Here is a 17,304-nt window from a genome sequence, read left to right as displayed (position 1 = left end):
GAAGAGGTAAAGTCCCTCCTTGAGGGTGATGAGCTCCCACTCTCAACACCTCGACCACTTGAAGAACCTTCTCTTTTCCGCAAGGCACTTCTAAAATCAGAAACTGTGCTGTTTTGGGATTTGACTGAACTTGCAAATGGTTTGAAGTTTCTTGGCAAAGTTCCCAACTCCACACGTCGCCCTTGTGTCCCTTGCAAGGGGCCTCTACTTCCTGGCTCTGACCATCCACCACCATCAAAGTTACGTCTGTTGAGAGATGTGCTGGACTCACTGCGCCTGAAGAGCGAATCTCCACGTGAGGGAGACGAAGAACGAGAATGCAGAACTGAGCTTTGCCTCGAGGAATCATAGCGCCCTGACTGTTGATAGGAAGAGATCTGAGGAGAAGAGTTTCCCCGGCCAAATGAACTGCTGAAACCCTTTCGGCCACTTGAGGCCAGCGACTCTGCAATCTTAAAGGGAGTGGGACTCGGTGAGCGGGGCCCAACCTGGGCCTCGACCTCCACTGCGATTTCATATGGGTCAGGAGGAGGGATTTCCTCCGGCAGGTCCTCGTTTATAAAATCTGGTATCTGCCTTTCAGAAGCCACTCCAAGATTGGGGTTTCTGAAGGGGACAGCATCTTTGGGCTCAACGCTTCTGCTCCTGAAGATGGGATGACCCCTCTCAACATGCCGGTAAGGAGAAGGTGGGCTGTTGTCACGGACTGACCGGGCACCTGCTGCCCTACCGAGGGAGAAGTAGCCACTTTCGCGCTTCTCTCGCTCTTCTTTCAATCCTGGAAGAGAAAAGAAGAAGCTGACAGAAATAGAAAGAAGGAGAAGTCACAGAAACAAGAGACGAATACGTCAAAGTTCAACTGCTCAACAAGTACCGGAGGTTTCCTGACACAAACCTATGGCTATATTGTATTACTGATAATTGGACTTGGACACCTCAGCTCGTGACAGCAAATAGTATTGCCAAGTAAAGAACACCTCTGGCTGTAACTGGATATAGAGTGAAGAAGTCATAGGTTTTCTGGAGACTGCCACTGCTCAGAACCGTGTGCAGGATTATCCTTCTTTTTTTACATTTCTGCCAATCTAACACCACATACCTGAGTGCCTGCTGAAGCCGTCTCTACTCCGAGCTTCGTCCATCCAGGCCCGAGGGTTGGGCCGGTGTGGTGGAGGGTCGAGCCGGGTCATGCTGAGTTTGATAGGGGGACGAGGGATCGGCAGGTAGTCGTCTTCTGCACTGACAGAGCCGCTGAACTCTTGGTAGTCACTCTGGTCGCGACAGCTGTGTGGAAGAGGAGATGGGAGAAGAAAGACAAGAGCAGAGACGGGAAGGTGAGAGACTGTGAGTGCGGAGACGAGTACAGAGCAAAGGAAAGTAAATGCAAACTGAAATGTTCCTGTGAAACTTTGTAGTACACCCACAAGTGTTTCTGTCCCCATCCAGCATCCTCACCTGTCTGAGCTGTCGTCGTCGTCACCGTCACAGATGTAAAGCTCGCAGTCAGGGCTCAGGATGCACAGAGAGGTCTCCTCGTGTCCCAGACGACCTCCATTGACATCACAGTAGCTGCTCACCACTGACAGACCGTCAGAATCCTCCTGATAGGACGATGAGAGAAGACACCAGCCAATCACAACATAGCATCTCCCTCTGTGGCGTCACAAACAAAGAGGCACTGACGTCACTCTTGATGGTGGCTTCAAAAGCCAGACCCTCCGAAAACACTGCGACTTTACATATGACACAACCGTAGAGGCCTCTGTCAGGCTTCCTCTGGTGGAACCAAGGGTTGGACGAACAGCGTCTGTGCCCTCCGTCCTCTCTGACAGACACTCACATGTTCACTCTGCTGTTCGATTAGGGTTACACCTCTGAAACCTGACCTGCCTCGTGGCTTTCCTCATTAACATTTCATCAGCTTTTTTTTTTGTCTTGACATAAACTCGTCTCTTGAACTTTGCCATTTAAGAACAAAGAGTCTAAAGCTTAAAATGATGATGTTTACGGCTTCTAGGAAACTACAAGTGAGACACTACAAGAACTACAGTAGGACAGTTTGATACAAAATTTTATGGAAGTAAAATGAACATCACAGGACAGCTGTAGTTGGTTGGTGAAGGGGGAACGAACAGACAACAAGCAGCAGTTTTAAAGCAGTCCAGATCCCGGCTCTCTGCTCCTCTTGTCTAATATTACATGTGATTCCCTAGAAGGCAGTAAGTGATCCACTTCGTTAATTTATAATAGGAGCCACTACCTGCTCCACATCATTACCTCTTATTCGAACTATTTCTGTAAGCAATAAACACACATGCATTCATCCCACTGACTGTGCATGTAGAATGTGTTCACACACAGGAAGGTCGCACCTTTGGGTCAAGTGAAAAATGACACAACAAGAACAGTGCAGTAGAGCCTTGTAGCTTCCTTCACCTGTGCTGTGACCTCTAATCTCCATCACTCTGCACATATTGCACTCTTAGGTTCTCATTTGCACCTCCCCCCTTCCTGTCATTCTCTTCCTGGTTACATAGCTGTCCCTCTTCCTCCTCATCCTCCTCCTCCTCTTCTTTCTTACCTTGCTGCTGGTGTCTCTTTCCTCAGCCTGGGATGGGATTGGTGTTAGCGGCACCCGTTTTCCAATTTCAACCCCAGTCTTCTTAGCCCCTCTAGTTTCCGGTTCAGTCCCAAGCTCCTCTGTAGGTTTCTGCTGAGGTGCCACCTCACCGCTCTCCCCACCTGCGCCGGCGTGCAGGTGCCTCTGGCGCAGGCAGTCATGGCAGCGGGAGGGGTCGAAGATGTTGGGCTGGAACTTGGGCAGATGGGCTCATCGCCGGACAGGGGCATGGCGAGACCGGCTCGTACTCATTGCATCTCACAGAGAGGAAACTGGGACAGGGATGTCATTGATTAATGGATAAACGGGACACATGCAGAGCTTCTTCCACAACACAGGGAAAAGAAAAAAAAGAATGTGTGCAGGCAGATGTAAGCACAGAGCAGCTGCTCTGCATGCACACTAAAAGGATGTTTTATTTCATGCTTCATGCATGAACTAAACTAGAACTGTTACACTAAGTGATCAGACTAGATAGTGAAATACAATCCTGTCAGAGCTCTTCAGAGTACAACCAACCACTAGAAATGCAACAACTGAAGCTGCCAATACACACAGTTTAACTGCAGAAAGTAGGACAGTGAGGTTAAAAAATTGAGACCTTACCTTGGCCAGAGGGGCTCCTACTATCAGCTCACTTCATCAGGAATTGGAGGATGAACTGCCCATCAGACCCCCATCAGGCACATGCCTCCTCTTCCCCATCTTCTCTATCTTCCGGGGCTGCCAAACACCCAAATCAATCCGATTGGCTGCTCCCGACAATGAGTGAAACTGAAGCATCCACGGCAGCCATGGCGGCTCTCAGTTAACACGGGAGAGACCCTGAGGCGCTCATGCAGCCTCTGCACCAACATGGAGCCGGTGGCCTGCTGGTCGCTCCATTGAGGGCGGCTGTATTAAATATCATGGGCTTTAGAAAGCGAAATGAAACGCTGAAGCTAGTGACAGCTGGCACGCGTTGGCTCAGGTTAACGTAAATAAATAAACACTGGTGAGGTGGGGGTGTTTAACATACATTAAAAACCATTAAGGCCGTTCACATTCAGAGAAACCGTCCTTCAGATCACACACAGGTAACACCGAGCCACGAGGGAAACACACAGCTGAAGGGTTGGTTTCCTGATGTTCTACAGGAGGATGTTGACAACAGCATCAGGTTTCCTATTAAACAATGGGGACAGAATTCCACAAGGAGCACACTGACAACTTGTTAGCAAAGATTTCCTTTAATCAAATGGAGGTAAATATAGAAGAAAACACAACAAAATGTACAAATATGAGCATCTTCACTTTACAAATGTCTTTCACACAGGAGCACAGCCACTCCACGTGCTCTTTCAGTCCTGGTGATGCATCTTGTTCCCGGCCCGCCTGCGTCTCTGCCTCTTGCTGGTCTTCCCCACTCTGGGTTTTCTCTCTGTGGCAGCAGGTCTTGTCTTGTCTGTTGGTCTGCCCTGTCGGCCTCGGCCTTCCTGCTTCCCTTTCCTCTTCCTCTTGGTGGTATAAGTGTTGAGCGCCGCCGTAAGGGAGCGGATCCTGCAGCAAAGGGAGGTGAAGAGGAAGAACACAGCTACAGTGAGATGAGAGTAAAATGAACTGATGCTCACATGTGGAGAGCCGTTTACTGATCAGCCTACTTTTTATTGACGATTGGATTTCCGGCTCTTTTTGGCATTGCACTAGTTTTTTCCTCCTCTTCTTCTTCCTTGTCTTCAGGATTGCTCTCCCCGTTTGCCTTTAGGTCAGACATGCCAGTGTAATGCAGTTTACCTCTTAATAGAAGCTATGAATCAAGGCTTACCTGAGTTGCCGCAGGTCCGAGCAGGTGAGCTCCCGTGAGGTCCAGATCACTGATGGTTGTCACGGTAACTGTGTGGCAGGGGTGATCATACTGCACAGACTCTGTTTTACGGTCACCAAATCTTCCAGATCATCTTCATCCCCTCTGTGAGATAAACATTAAACCTACATTTAAAAATTCAGAGGTGGTAAAATTATAAAAAAACAATGTATATATGTTTTTTAAAAACTAACCGAGAGCTTCTGTTCTCTCCTTCAGCATCTTCATGTACTCCTTATGCCTCTGAAAATAAACAACAAATAAACACAACATCAACAAACCTTTTCTTTCTATAGAGGCCATTTTAAATGCAGTTTCAGACAAACCTCTTCTCTGACTCTCATCTGCTCTTCCTTGATTTTCTTTCGAATTCCTCACAGCTGCTTTTCTTCTTTCCACCTTTCGCTTGTGGAAACCTGTGAGATATTCCCTGACAGGCAGGGAGGAGGGAGGAGGGAGCTTAAGAAAACAGTCTAAATCTTGCTGCATGTAAATATGAAAGCACACTGCATACTTCGCTACCCTAAACAAACAAACGAATAATGATGAGTTGGGATCAATACGTTTCTGTTTACTTTAAGAGGGTAAGTCCCTAATTTATGGTATTACTAATCCATAATAAGATAATTTATAATAATTTTGAATTAGGTTCTTGAAGATACCAAGTCCTTATGTTGTGATACTATATCTATATTTATATATATGTTATATGTTTGTTCTGTTATTTAAATTACTATTTTAATATGATGTGATGTCACAATATTTAGGGGGAAAATGGGAGAATGTTATTTTAAACAAAACAGTAGAATGTGGTTTATTCTGTATGCGTGCCATGTAAATAATAATAGAGTAAAAGTAAATGTCACTTACACATGAACGATGTCATTAAAATATACTACACATTAAAGACTGACAGCACACTCCTCAGTCCGTTATAAGTTATAATAGACAACACATTTGCATAATTTAGTTTCATTCTGCACAACCTTCACACGGTATCGATACATATCATAATAAAAAGACGTTTGAAAGTCCTAACAGTGCTAGCTAACAGCTACACAACGCTTCGGCGTTGATTCTCAGTAACGCGACATAAAAACTTACTGTCTGTCTTTGTCGTCAAACGTTACGATGCATTTGTTTTCTCTGTTCTTGAATCCGGGCTTGAAATTCCCCTTTTGGCTCCATTGTGGTGTTTTTTTGTGTTTTTCATGATAAGACACGTGAGTTTACTCTACACACTTCCGGCTTTTCAGTAGTGACGTACGTCAGTTAATTTGTCCGACGAAAAACAAGCGCAGCACAGCCCGAGAGTTCCTAAATAATTAGCAGTGTTTATGGCTTTAATTTAAGCTTCTAGACATACACTTAACGTTAAAATGTATGTTTGTAATTACTCCGAACAACATATTTACATATGACTTTTTTTTTTAATTTACGTTTTGTCCATTTCTACATATTGTATAGTAGAGAATGAACACAATGAATGAGCTTAATTGTTTATCCAGTGTGACCTGTTACCTTCCTTTTGATTTAATTAAATAATTTAAAATCAAACACCAAACACTGCTGTGTGTTGTTGTTTTATTAGAAAACATCAAAACAAACACAGAAATCAAAACAATAAACACATTGAGGGGAAATAACACACACAATAACAAAACAATTAAAATAATAATGGAAAGAAAAAGTATTTTCTTTCTTCCTTTTGTACTTTAACCAGCTGGGAGACCTAAATTAAGCTGATAGAAGTATTCTCAGTACACTTTAGATGACAGTTTGGGTTGACCTGGAAGACACATTTCAAATATTTGTGTTTCTTGTACTTAAAATGACAGTTTGTGCTAAAAAATAAAATAAAAATAAATCTAAAGCTAAATGAGGGATTTACTTTCTTAATAAAATGGTAAACATCTTCCTATTAGAGATGTTCTGACGCCAGCCCACTTTTTCCTGATATAAAACAACATAACTGCATCCCCTGAAAAAAAAGCATTTATATTAATATTACATAACCATTAAATAAGATATCAGAGCACATAAACAGAATAACAGAAGTCCTGTGTCATGTAAGTCTGCGATTACAAACGAAAAGCAAATTGGACAAAGATTTCTACAACCCCTCCATCTTTCCAGTACGTGATCTATTTTTCTTTCCAGAACATCAAGGCCATTTTTCTCCAGAGCTTTCCATCAGTTCTACACCTTCCATCGTAACTCCAGCAAACATGATTTGACGTGCGTCTTCTCTCAAGCAGTAAAAACTTCCTCTTTAATCTACTTCTGTTTATCAGCTTATGTACAACCTATTTACAATCACATTGCGAAATTGAATTCAATTAACGGTACTGTAAAATGTGTGTATATTTTAGATCCCTGTTCTTTACATATTCCACCAGATATTCCCTGCTTCCTGTTTTTGACGGCAAGACTTTATCGATCGCTTCAAATGGTGATATAATAGAAGTTGAGGGTGAGTGACTTGCTGCTTAAGTTTCCTATTTTGCTTCACAGTACAATGCTGGCATCGTACAGTGTTTGAGGTAGATAAGAGGAGACGCTACTCAGCCCTAAACGGTTAAAAGTGATCTAATATGTCTGCATCCTCCTGCAAATTAAAATTAGAGAGCACTGCTGTGTGCCCGTGTGATTGTACAGCTCAGTATCCTACAGCTAATCAATGCACCGCTGCACTGCATTCGTTTAAACAGCTCTTAGATAATGGTCCCTTTTCCCTTTGGGGCCTGTTGAACCTGATTCTGTAGTTCGAGTAGAGGCTGGTGCAGCACCTCTGACCAGAAGGTGGGGCAATTGTGCCGCAACAAAGCACCTAAACATGAAGCTTTTAAATGTTATAACTATGCTGTGGTTGAATTATATGTTGATGAGTCGCCTGTGTGTGTGTGTGTGGTTTTCAGGAGGCAGCGATGGTGGTGCCCCCGCTGAGGCGCAGCAGGATCTGCTGACAGTCCTGCAGGACCGTCGGTCCCCCACACGCTCCAAGGTGCGCTTGGCCTCGGCCAGAAGACGGGCGCGGTGCCCCGGTGGGGTTAGCAGAGGCATGGGCAAGTGACGGCAGGCGAGCAGGATGGCGTGAGCTCTCTCTCTCTCGCCAAGAACGCCTTCTGACAGGAGCAGAGGGCAAGAGAAGAAGAAGAGTGCAGATTAGAGTGTGTAATGAAGACAACCTCTGCACACCAGGGCTTCAGCTGTAGAAAACCTACAGATAAATACTCTCTGAAGCTAAGCTTCGTTTTAGCGCTGTGCTTCACAAATACACGTGCATTCAAGGACCGCTGAAAAGTTCATAATCTGAGAACTGACCTCTGCAGATTCAGTTATTTTCTCCATCTTTACTCCATCAGTATGTAAATGAGCTTGCTTACCAGCTGTGTAGGAGCTGTGTGTCCTCCGTCTGAGATTGTGCTCCAGCAGCTGGTGTGTCCTTGTGGGACTGGCTCCTGCCATCAGCCTCACTGTGGTTTCATGAAGGAAAACCTGAGGGCGCACACACACACAGGCTTAGTTATCAGTATGACTGATGGATGAGATTTCTGTCATCTTATAGTAAGTATTGTACTTATTCCAGCTCTCAGCACTTGTGATGATCGGCTAACATGTCTGTCTGGGTGTACCTTGTGTTGCGCCTGTCTGTAGCACTGTGTGAGCTTTCTGAGCGCGCTCAGGTCTCTCTGGAAACCAGCCAACTGTGATCCAGGAGCGGGACAGGTTCTCCATTACTGCTGCCTCCCCGCTGCCATAAACTGGTCCTCAAGGTCAGCAGGAGGTCACACAAGAGGACCTCAACACCCTTAGAGATAAATAAAAAAAAAAGATTCAAGCATGATTTATTTTAGATTGTGGTGATTCAAGTGTTTGAACAACTTGCACTATCACCAGCAGCAGTGCACCTTACCCAACATGCATGGCAGGAAATCAAAGAATGAAACAGCGGGTGAAGTGTGAAGCGGTGGGGTGTGTAGCGGTGCAGATTGGGAGGCCTCTGTACTGCACTGCAGACACATTGCACTCAGCTTCAGGATCATGCAATGCAACTACAATGCACCACAGCCACCTCCGGCCACCCACACACACACACATCCCCACGTCAGCCTGTCTTAAGCATGCAGTGTGTGTGAGTGTGTGTTTATGTGGGATTATTTGAAACATGCAACATGAGAAAAGACCTTTGAAGTCTGTGTAGACCGCACTCGGAACCCTTCAAACCGGACCCCTTTAGCAGATTGTAGACAGAGCAGAGCACAGGTTTGGAGTTTTTTTTTGCACCTCACCTTGTTCAGCAGGTTTCCAGACTGGGCGAGCGGCACAGAGATGCTGGAGCGCAGGTAGCTGCTGGCTCTGTCGCAGTGGGACAGGCAGGCTACCGCCCCTTCTCCCTTCAGGGGGAACAGACTCATCTGAACCACCTTGCAGAGAAGCAGCACCGCCTTGGGCAGAGGGTGTCTGAAGCACAGAGAGACAATGTCACACTTCTGATTAATTTATTTGACATCTTCTGCATAGCTCACAGGACAACGAGGATGTTTGCCTGAGAAGAGAAGAGGTCTGCCTCTCACTTCACACACACCAGGTCAACTCTTTGCAAAGAGTGTGCAAAGTGGTTTCACACCCACACTACAAATACAACAAAAGAAGCTATAAATGATGACAGAGATGATTCCAGGGACAGGCATGGCTGATTTAAGAGGTATTTAAGTCAACTAGTACTCAGTAATGTTGAAAATCAGCCGAGAAAAGCGTACACAGATGAATAATGGTGACATAATGTGAGCTTAAAATAAAACACATTGTTGTTTTCCTTTGCTAAATGTTCACGACTTACTCAAGGAGGTGCAGAGCCCTCGGCATTCGCTCTGCTTCTGCTAAAAGTGACCTCACAGTGACATCATCGCCCTGCAACCAATGCACAGCGGCCTTCAGGACCACAGCCCACCAACGGCTCACTGGGTCACCCACTGGAGGTGAAAATAAAAGGAGAGAAATTATTTAGAAAAATATGAAATGGAGGCTTTTCTGTTGTGTGAGTGTGATGTCACAACATGATCCGCTAAGTGTGACAACAAGTGGTGAATAAGCCTGCAGTTAATTCATGCTGAAAGTCGGTTATTAAACCAGGTCAATGACTGCCAGTGTTATCTATGATAATCCAACAAAAAAATTAATCCCAAAAGCTACACTGACTTTAAGCTAGAGCAAAGCATAATCCATTCAGGATGACAGTAATGATTTAGCTCCTTATCGAGATAATCGCCACCAAAGTTTTAATCTCTTCTCCAAATCAATTGTGATTCATTAACTTTTGCTACAAGGGCAGGGCCGTTTCCCTTCATGTGCTTCATACCTGAAATAGTGGTGTGATTGGGAGGAGTCGAGAAAGGAGGAGGAGGGGAAGGAGAGTCCTCTGTGCAGCTGTTCAACAAATCAAGGAACTCCAGGGCGCTGGAGAACTCCCTGAGAGAAAAACCACATCAGAGGTTTACAGTAAATCATTATACGCACTAAACTGTGTCAAAAACTGCAGTTCCCCAAGTGACCACTGGAGGCAGGCTGTAAAAGTGAGTCGCCCCCCTGCAGACCTGACTGACTTTAGTGGACTCTTAACATGTCAACTTGTTAAACAACCCTGCTTTCCCTGCCTTACCCAGAGTCGTTTTTGCGTTTAGCTGCTTCAGAGTCGCTCTGCGGCTGGATGAGGGTGTGAACGGCTCTCTCTAAAAGCTTCCTGCAGAAAGAGCGGTGCAGCTGGGCGATGGGGTCGCCTGGAGGGACAGGAAGAATCACAGAACATATAATATTTACACTTTATAAATGTGCATGACGTCAAAGTGACACACCAGAAAAAACACGGTCTAACATTTATCAAAATAAAAAACAGGAAAAAACATATAGAGGGACTCGGCACACCTGGGTCTCTCTGAGAGGTGTAGACTCCATCGCTGCTCTCTGACTTCACTGACCAATCACAGCTGAGGAAGAACTGCCTACCCAGCGGAGTGAAGAGCCAGCGCAGGCAGTCAGGGATCTGCTTGTTCTCTGATTGGCTGGCCACGCTCTCTGCACAACCCAGCAGGTAACCCTGAAAGACAGACACGGTGAAGATGATGATGATGATGATGATGATGGAAACAGTTTGTCACAGAGATGGAAGTGGTGGACGTACGGGCAGAAAGGAGAGATGGTGGCCCAGTATGGTGCGCAGGGCTATCGCTGCGGTGACATACATCTGGGCGAGCTGGGCGGGGGCCATCTTGCCTTGTGCGCTCTCGCTGAGGTTGACAGCGCTCACAGACAGAGACAAAGCCCACAGGCTGCTGCGCTGAGGCAGCTTTCCTGCAGAGGCGCAAACACAACAGAAATGTTTTCACTATGTCAGGTTGTTTGAGGAGTCACAGGAGTGACTCATTCCAGTTTCAACACTCACCTGTGAGCTGCAGCTGGCTCAGCTGATGGTAAACCAGCGCTGCGTCCCTCGCGCTCGTCCTCGCCTCCTCCCCCTCATGCTTCCCACCAACCTGGTGAACCAGCCAGCCCAGAGGAGTCGGACGATGCAAGCAGTAGCGAATCAGATTCCAGGAGAGGGAGCAGACAAGGTCCAGATGGGATGACGGGAGAGCTCTCGTCAGCACAGATAGACAGGTCTCTAAACTGGCCATTGCTGCTGAGTAATCTCCCTGAAGGAAGGAGAACAGACAAAGCTGTTCAGTATTCAGACTACTGAGGAGGTCACGACTTCCACATGAAACAATCTGAAGAAAAGCTAAAAATAAAAACCAGGCAGGCTAAACCTAGACATCAAAACACTGAAGAATCCAAGCAAAAACAAGAGTAAAACAAATCTCCAGGGACATCTGAACCTGGAGAGAAGAACGTGTGTGATCGTTTTTTCTATATTTAGATCTTTGTCTATACAGAGTGAGATGACACTCACCCTGTTGAGGTGCAGGTCTGCTTGTTTGCGGTGCCTCCAGAAGGACACAGATTTTGGCGAATGCAGGGGCGTGACAGGCTCCCACAGGTACAACACCCTGACGCAGCCCCACACCGCTCCCACCCCACTCAGCACCCACACCATCACCCACGGCAACAGGCACCGCAGCCACGATGCTGGAGGAGACACACACACAGAAATGTGAGGAAAATTTGGAATAACATGTCACCTAGAGTCTGTCCTGTGAAGGGATCATCACTGCTCACCGAAGTCCTGTGTGTGAGTTGGAAACCAGACAAGCTGTCTGGATGGGACGTGGCCGGTGGACAAGGTGGACGCCCCAGCCTCTTCTGAGCCCAACAAAGACGGGAGCGGGTTCAGAGACAGACAGAAGAACGTCACGGCGCAGAGGAGCAGCCGAGAGCGATCCATCACTCCGACCGAGGAGGGAGAATCCGGCTCACTCTTCACCTGAGACCATAATTTTTAAAATTAAATTCTACATCTGGTACATTATGCTTAGGCGTTAAAGAGGTCCGGCATCCTGTGGTGGAACACAATGTTAAAACTCACTGAAACGTCCCTAGGTGGCGGCCCTGAGCATATAAAGAGTCATATATGTGATTCACATATCACGTTAAAGGGCTCTGTGTGTGTGATCTGGGATCTTCTACATCTTCTCACCTGATCGTGATCCAGTAAGGGGCTGCCTGGCTCTGAGTCGACACAGTAAGGGGAGAACTGTCGAGGAGAACTAGACCCAGAATCTGAGGCCGGAGGCGACATCATCACTACTTCCTGTTTGAGCTCCACATCCTCAGACAGCGTCACCGGCTCTGTGATACAGAGACAGAGAGAGGCGCTCTGCACTGATGCTTTACATTCAAAACATGTGTGCAGCTTCTTGTCAAACACTCACTGTTCTTCTGGTTGGCCACCTTCAGAGCCAAGTTCTCCTGCCGCAGTTTGTGGTTGACCTGTTGCAGGTACTTGATGTAGTCGATGGCCTTCTTCAGCACTCCTGACTTGTGCATCTGAGATGAAGGAGGATGTGTAAAGAACCCTGAAGGAATTTGTGAACTTTTCTCTCTCCCTGCATTAACATGACAAACCTTTGCGTCGTTGCCCATGACCAGATCTCTCAGCTCCACGATCTTGTCATTGATGGAGGACCGGTATCTCTTCTCGATGATGTTATGGGTCGTCCTCCTCTCACCCTCCTTCACCACCCCTCCTGGTCCTACCATGCCTCCTCCTCCTGCTGTCAGCTGGCTCTGCTCCATGCTCGGCCTGGCTCCGGTTGGGCAGTGGGGGGAGCCCGGCTGCAGGTGTTTGATTGGCAACTTGTCTCCTCCTCCCATCATGACAGGAACGGTGGTCAGGATGTTGCTGCTCATCAGCGTCTGGAAATGAGAATCAGTGCATCAGTTTTAGGAAACAAAATGGCCACTGTGCATTAAATAATGAGATTAGATTCTTGCTGCATACCGGGACCTGCAGAGCTGTGTTCTGGATGGGCGTGGTCAGGGTGGTGATGCCTGTGGGGCTCTGCATGGTTGACAGCACCTGTGTCCCGTCTGGTTTGAGTGTTGTGAGAACCAACGAATCCGTGTTTAGGATTTGAGGCTGCTGAACCAGAACCTGACAGAAACCCACGTTACAGAATTACGCAAAGCTTGTTGTGATGTTGTTTTTGACACACTTTCTGATTGGGTTACTTACAGGTACTTGCTGCATCTGCTGTTGCACAGTGTGGACTGTGGTGGGCGCTGTGGAGAGCGTCTGGATGGTTTGACACGTTGGGGTCAGAACGCGCTGGTGCTGAATGGTCACCGGTTGCAGCTGTGGTGACGTCATGATGCTCTGTACCTGCGGCTGGAGGACTGAAGGAAAGAGCGGGTCTAAGAACACTGCAGCCACGACACTGATCAAACATTGAACACTTCAAGCCCTCAGTAGTCACCTTGGAAACTAGGAGCAGGGCTCTGATGGCAGATGACCGGGTTCTGGATGAAGCGAGAGTGTCCGCCATTGGAGGTGATCATCACAGTTTGAGCTGCCTGTGTCTGGATGGGCAGGGGTGTCTGACTGTGGGTCTGAACCAGAGTGTGGACCGGGAAGCTCTGGGTCTGCATAGGGATGCCCTGGGTGTGCATCTGCATTCAATAAAAGTGGGAATGACTGGACTTTCTTCCTCAGAGGTGACTGAAGATGACACACTGTATCTGTCAGGCTCAGAATTCTGCAACAGTTTTGCTGAGATGTGCTTTGTGTTTGCAGGGATGCTGAGCTGGACGCCGTGTTTCATGGTCTGTCAGAAAATCTCTTCATGTCAGCAGAAGCTTTTTTTGTATAAATGGCATTATAACAGAAGATAAATACACAGTGTCTGCATAATAGACATTGAAATATCATCAGGACATCCAGGCATGTTTTACTTCCTTGTAAATATAGGACTGTACATTCCTCTTCTACACCGGACTGCAGAGACGTTGTTGTGTCCATGGCCACCTGTTGCCACAAACACTAGCCACAAGGCTGAACTATACAAATTATGGACTGCACTTTTACTTATTCAGAAATCTAGTGTAGGAGTGCCATCTTTGCACCATCATAGTTTTCGTTAACAACCTTTTTTGCTGATAAAATGACGATAACTAAATAAAAACTAACGCACGGTGCCAAAAACAAAGACGAAATGTATCGACACTTTCGTCAACAAATAAAAACGAGACGAAATTATTGATGGAGACGAGATCCAATCAGAGCAAATTTTGTTTGTGGAAGGGAGGGACGAATCAGGAGACGGCGGCAGAGAGTCAATCAGAAGTGATCTCTCTGCGTAAGGACGTTACCCCGCGATGCTGGAAGAAGGCGTACTCATGCACGGTAACACAACACAGGAGAAGAACAGACACACGGACACGTTTGATGTCAAGACAAACAAGACGGTTTGCAAACCGTGTGGAGCGACTATCAGCGGTAAAAACCACAATAAACATGAAGCACATTTGTAGACGAGTCGTCTTAACTTCCGTTCAAAGATACACGTGACAAAATCTATAAATGAAACAGCGCTGATGGTTTTACAGCATGCGACCTGTTTCTAAGTTGTCACTGAAGTGTTTTGCTGTAGTTATGGAGGATTCATGAAGAAGGTCATGACTGAACAGTGTATTCAGGGAGAGCAGCTCACTGTTCATTGGTTCTTTTGTGAAAAGGTCATAGCAATTAAATAAAGAGGTGTTTGTTTTAAACAACAAAAGTTAAAGCTGTGCCTGTTTTTATTGCACTTCAAACCTTAATTATTTCATGAAAAAAAATATGTCATAGAATTGTAGTCGACTAAATCCACGGCAGATTTAGTCGACTAAAACTAGACTAAAAGTTACAAAATGTTGATGACTAAAATGTGACTAAAATCAAATGACATTTTAGTCACAAGACTAAAATAAAAACTAAATCAGATATTGCTGCCAAAATTAACACTGCTTTGCACAAGTTTTCAAAGGTGAAAAGTCCATTTTGAAGTGCATTTTATGTCACGTTACTGCCTCAGATTTTACAAAACTCTCCACCACCTCTGTGCATTACAGTAAAACAGACCCGCAACAAACAGGCTGTGTGAATCTGTAAAGTTTGTCTTTAGATGAATGTCAAGACAACAAAGGAAGAAGAGATTGTGCGTGTAGGAAACACACTCTGTTACTACAGGCTGTCTGTGGTGTGATCAGTAATTATAGTGGAACAGTTGAGTACATATCAAGACCACATAACTGACGTATCCTGGTAGCAGAGTAAGCAGCATTAGTTGTTACCTTGATGGTGGGCTGGACTGTCTGTTGGGGCTGAGGCTGGATGGGTTGGACCACCTGAGGCCGTGGTTGTAGGAGCGGAGGGCTGCGAGTCACCTGCTGCTGCACTGTGGAGGTGGTGGGGGAGGGAGTCTGAGGGAGTTAGGGGAGGGGTGAGGGGTACAGACTGAGGGGAGAGTGTCTGAGAGGAGGCCAGGCCGATAGCGGTGCTCTGGTAGGCAACTGCAGCTGGTGTCTGAGGGGTTTGAGGAGTCGGTTGAAGAGTTGAGCTGGGGACACCTGCTGGGGTCATCTGGTCCTCAAACAGGTCGGGGAATTCACCCACCTGGTTGCTGACAAACTGCAGCATCTCTGCAGAGGGAGGGACAAAAAAAAGAACATCATTCAACCAAACACTAACATCTGATGATGCCATCTTCAGCCAAGTCATTGCTCATGTGTCCATTTTAAACCTTGAATTATCAAAAGGCATTGCTTACAGCCATAAATCAGTAAAAAGAAGCCTTGATAGGTAGCCTTGAAGAAGTGTGTAATTTACTGATGGTTTCAAAAGAGAACATAGAACAGATAGATAAAGATCAGGCAGCTCTGACACACCTGATAAATAAAGTGACTGGAAGAAAGCCACTAAACAATGATCAATGCGCTGTGTTCATTACACTACTGTACCATATAACACTTTCCCCCTGCAGGATCAATAAAGTACATCTATCTATTTATCTATCTATCTGGGTAGATCTGGATGGATTTCATTATGACAGAAAAGACATTTACAGCTCAGAAGCACACTGATGTAACTGTAGGTATCATGGTTGCTAGGTAACAGGGGTGATGCTGTGTGACAAATGTTGACAGAAATAAAAAAAAAGTCCTCTGTAGGCCACATTGTCTAAATTCACAACCCTCAGGTGGACTATGTCTTTCGAAAGATGCTGATGTAACAAACACATGTGATCAGCAGCAGGAGTCACACAGACGATGTTTCAGTAGCCTGGGCAGCCATGCTAATCCTAAACCCAATAGTGGCCAATTCATCATTCACTCAGTGTGGTCTGTTATTGTTTCGTGACCCTGTGGGACTTTGGAACAAGAAGACCTTGACAACAGCCTCACAGAGTTCATGCGTTTGAGACTTCTCTGATTAATGACACTGATAGTGCAACTGATAGAGCTATCAAGGTCAGAGAAGTGTCACTGAGCAGAGCCTGTATCCTTGAACTTAGTCCTACTTAAAGATGGCAAGACCAGACTGCCTGTTTCACACCATCACCGATATCTGAGGTACCTATGCAGAATGCAAGAATAGATGCATGAGGCTGGATGAAGCTTTTAACATAAATATTTCAAAATAAGGGGATGTTGTCTGTGTCAGCAGAGAAACCAACTTCCTGTCATCGACATAAAAAGGTCATATCTGCATATTATGTTTATTTTTCTGCTGTTACACATTGTCATAGCTAGAAGAGATGACATAAAGCCATGAGATTGACCAATGAGACTGTGCTTTAACCCTTTCAACCCCACAGCCTTCTTTGTTTGGGGTCTTTTGCATGCACCCAACAAAAAAAGCCATAAAACACTGTACTAACCATGTAAAAAAAAAAATCATATTGCATATCGAATTATGCGGGAGACGCTCTACTACAAGCACATATAAGTCATATTTACACACATCAAACATAACTGAGTGAGCATGTAAACATCTGATTTGCATTTAGGTGTGAGGACTGGTTTCTTGCAGCACACACAGTAACATTTTGTCTTAAAGCATCATGACAAAAGTGACAGAATTACGTTAAAGTCCTAAAGCAGTCTGCAACAAAACTGGGTGTTGGTAGTTGGTTTTCTTTTCCAACATGACAACAAACTGAAGCATAGTCTCTTCAAGTGAAGAACTACCTCCAGGAGAACAGAGTAAATGTTACTGACTGGCCTGCACAAAAGCCCTGACTTAAATCTGTGGAGTGTGTATAAACCAGGGTCCATCACATCTGGAGGAGCTTGAGAGATACACCCAAGAAGAATGGGCTAGGATTCCTCTGCAGACAAGACTCAAACTTCCTAAAAACTACCCCAC

The 17,304-nt window shown here is 45.7% G+C and overlaps 2 pseudogenes; both read right to left on the bottom strand.

Moving 5' to 3' along the window:
• Nucleotides 1-3,830: 3,830 nt before the first annotated feature.
• Nucleotides 3,831-5,676, bottom strand: LOC114439664 (nucleolar protein 12-like; annotated as a pseudogene).
• Nucleotides 5,677-6,835: 1,159 nt separating this feature from the next.
• LOC114439986 (sterol regulatory element-binding protein 2-like) overlaps nt 6,836-17,304 on the bottom strand; it is a 13,847-nt pseudogene continuing 3,378 nt past the window's right edge.

This window comes from Parambassis ranga, chromosome 8, assembly GCF_900634625.1.
Source record: "Parambassis ranga chromosome 8, fParRan2.1, whole genome shotgun sequence".
In the NCBI taxonomy this organism is placed as follows: domain Eukaryota; kingdom Metazoa; phylum Chordata; class Actinopteri; family Ambassidae; genus Parambassis; species Parambassis ranga.
Note: the sequence above shows the minus strand (reverse complement) of the source record. Positions and strands in the feature narration are given on the sequence as shown.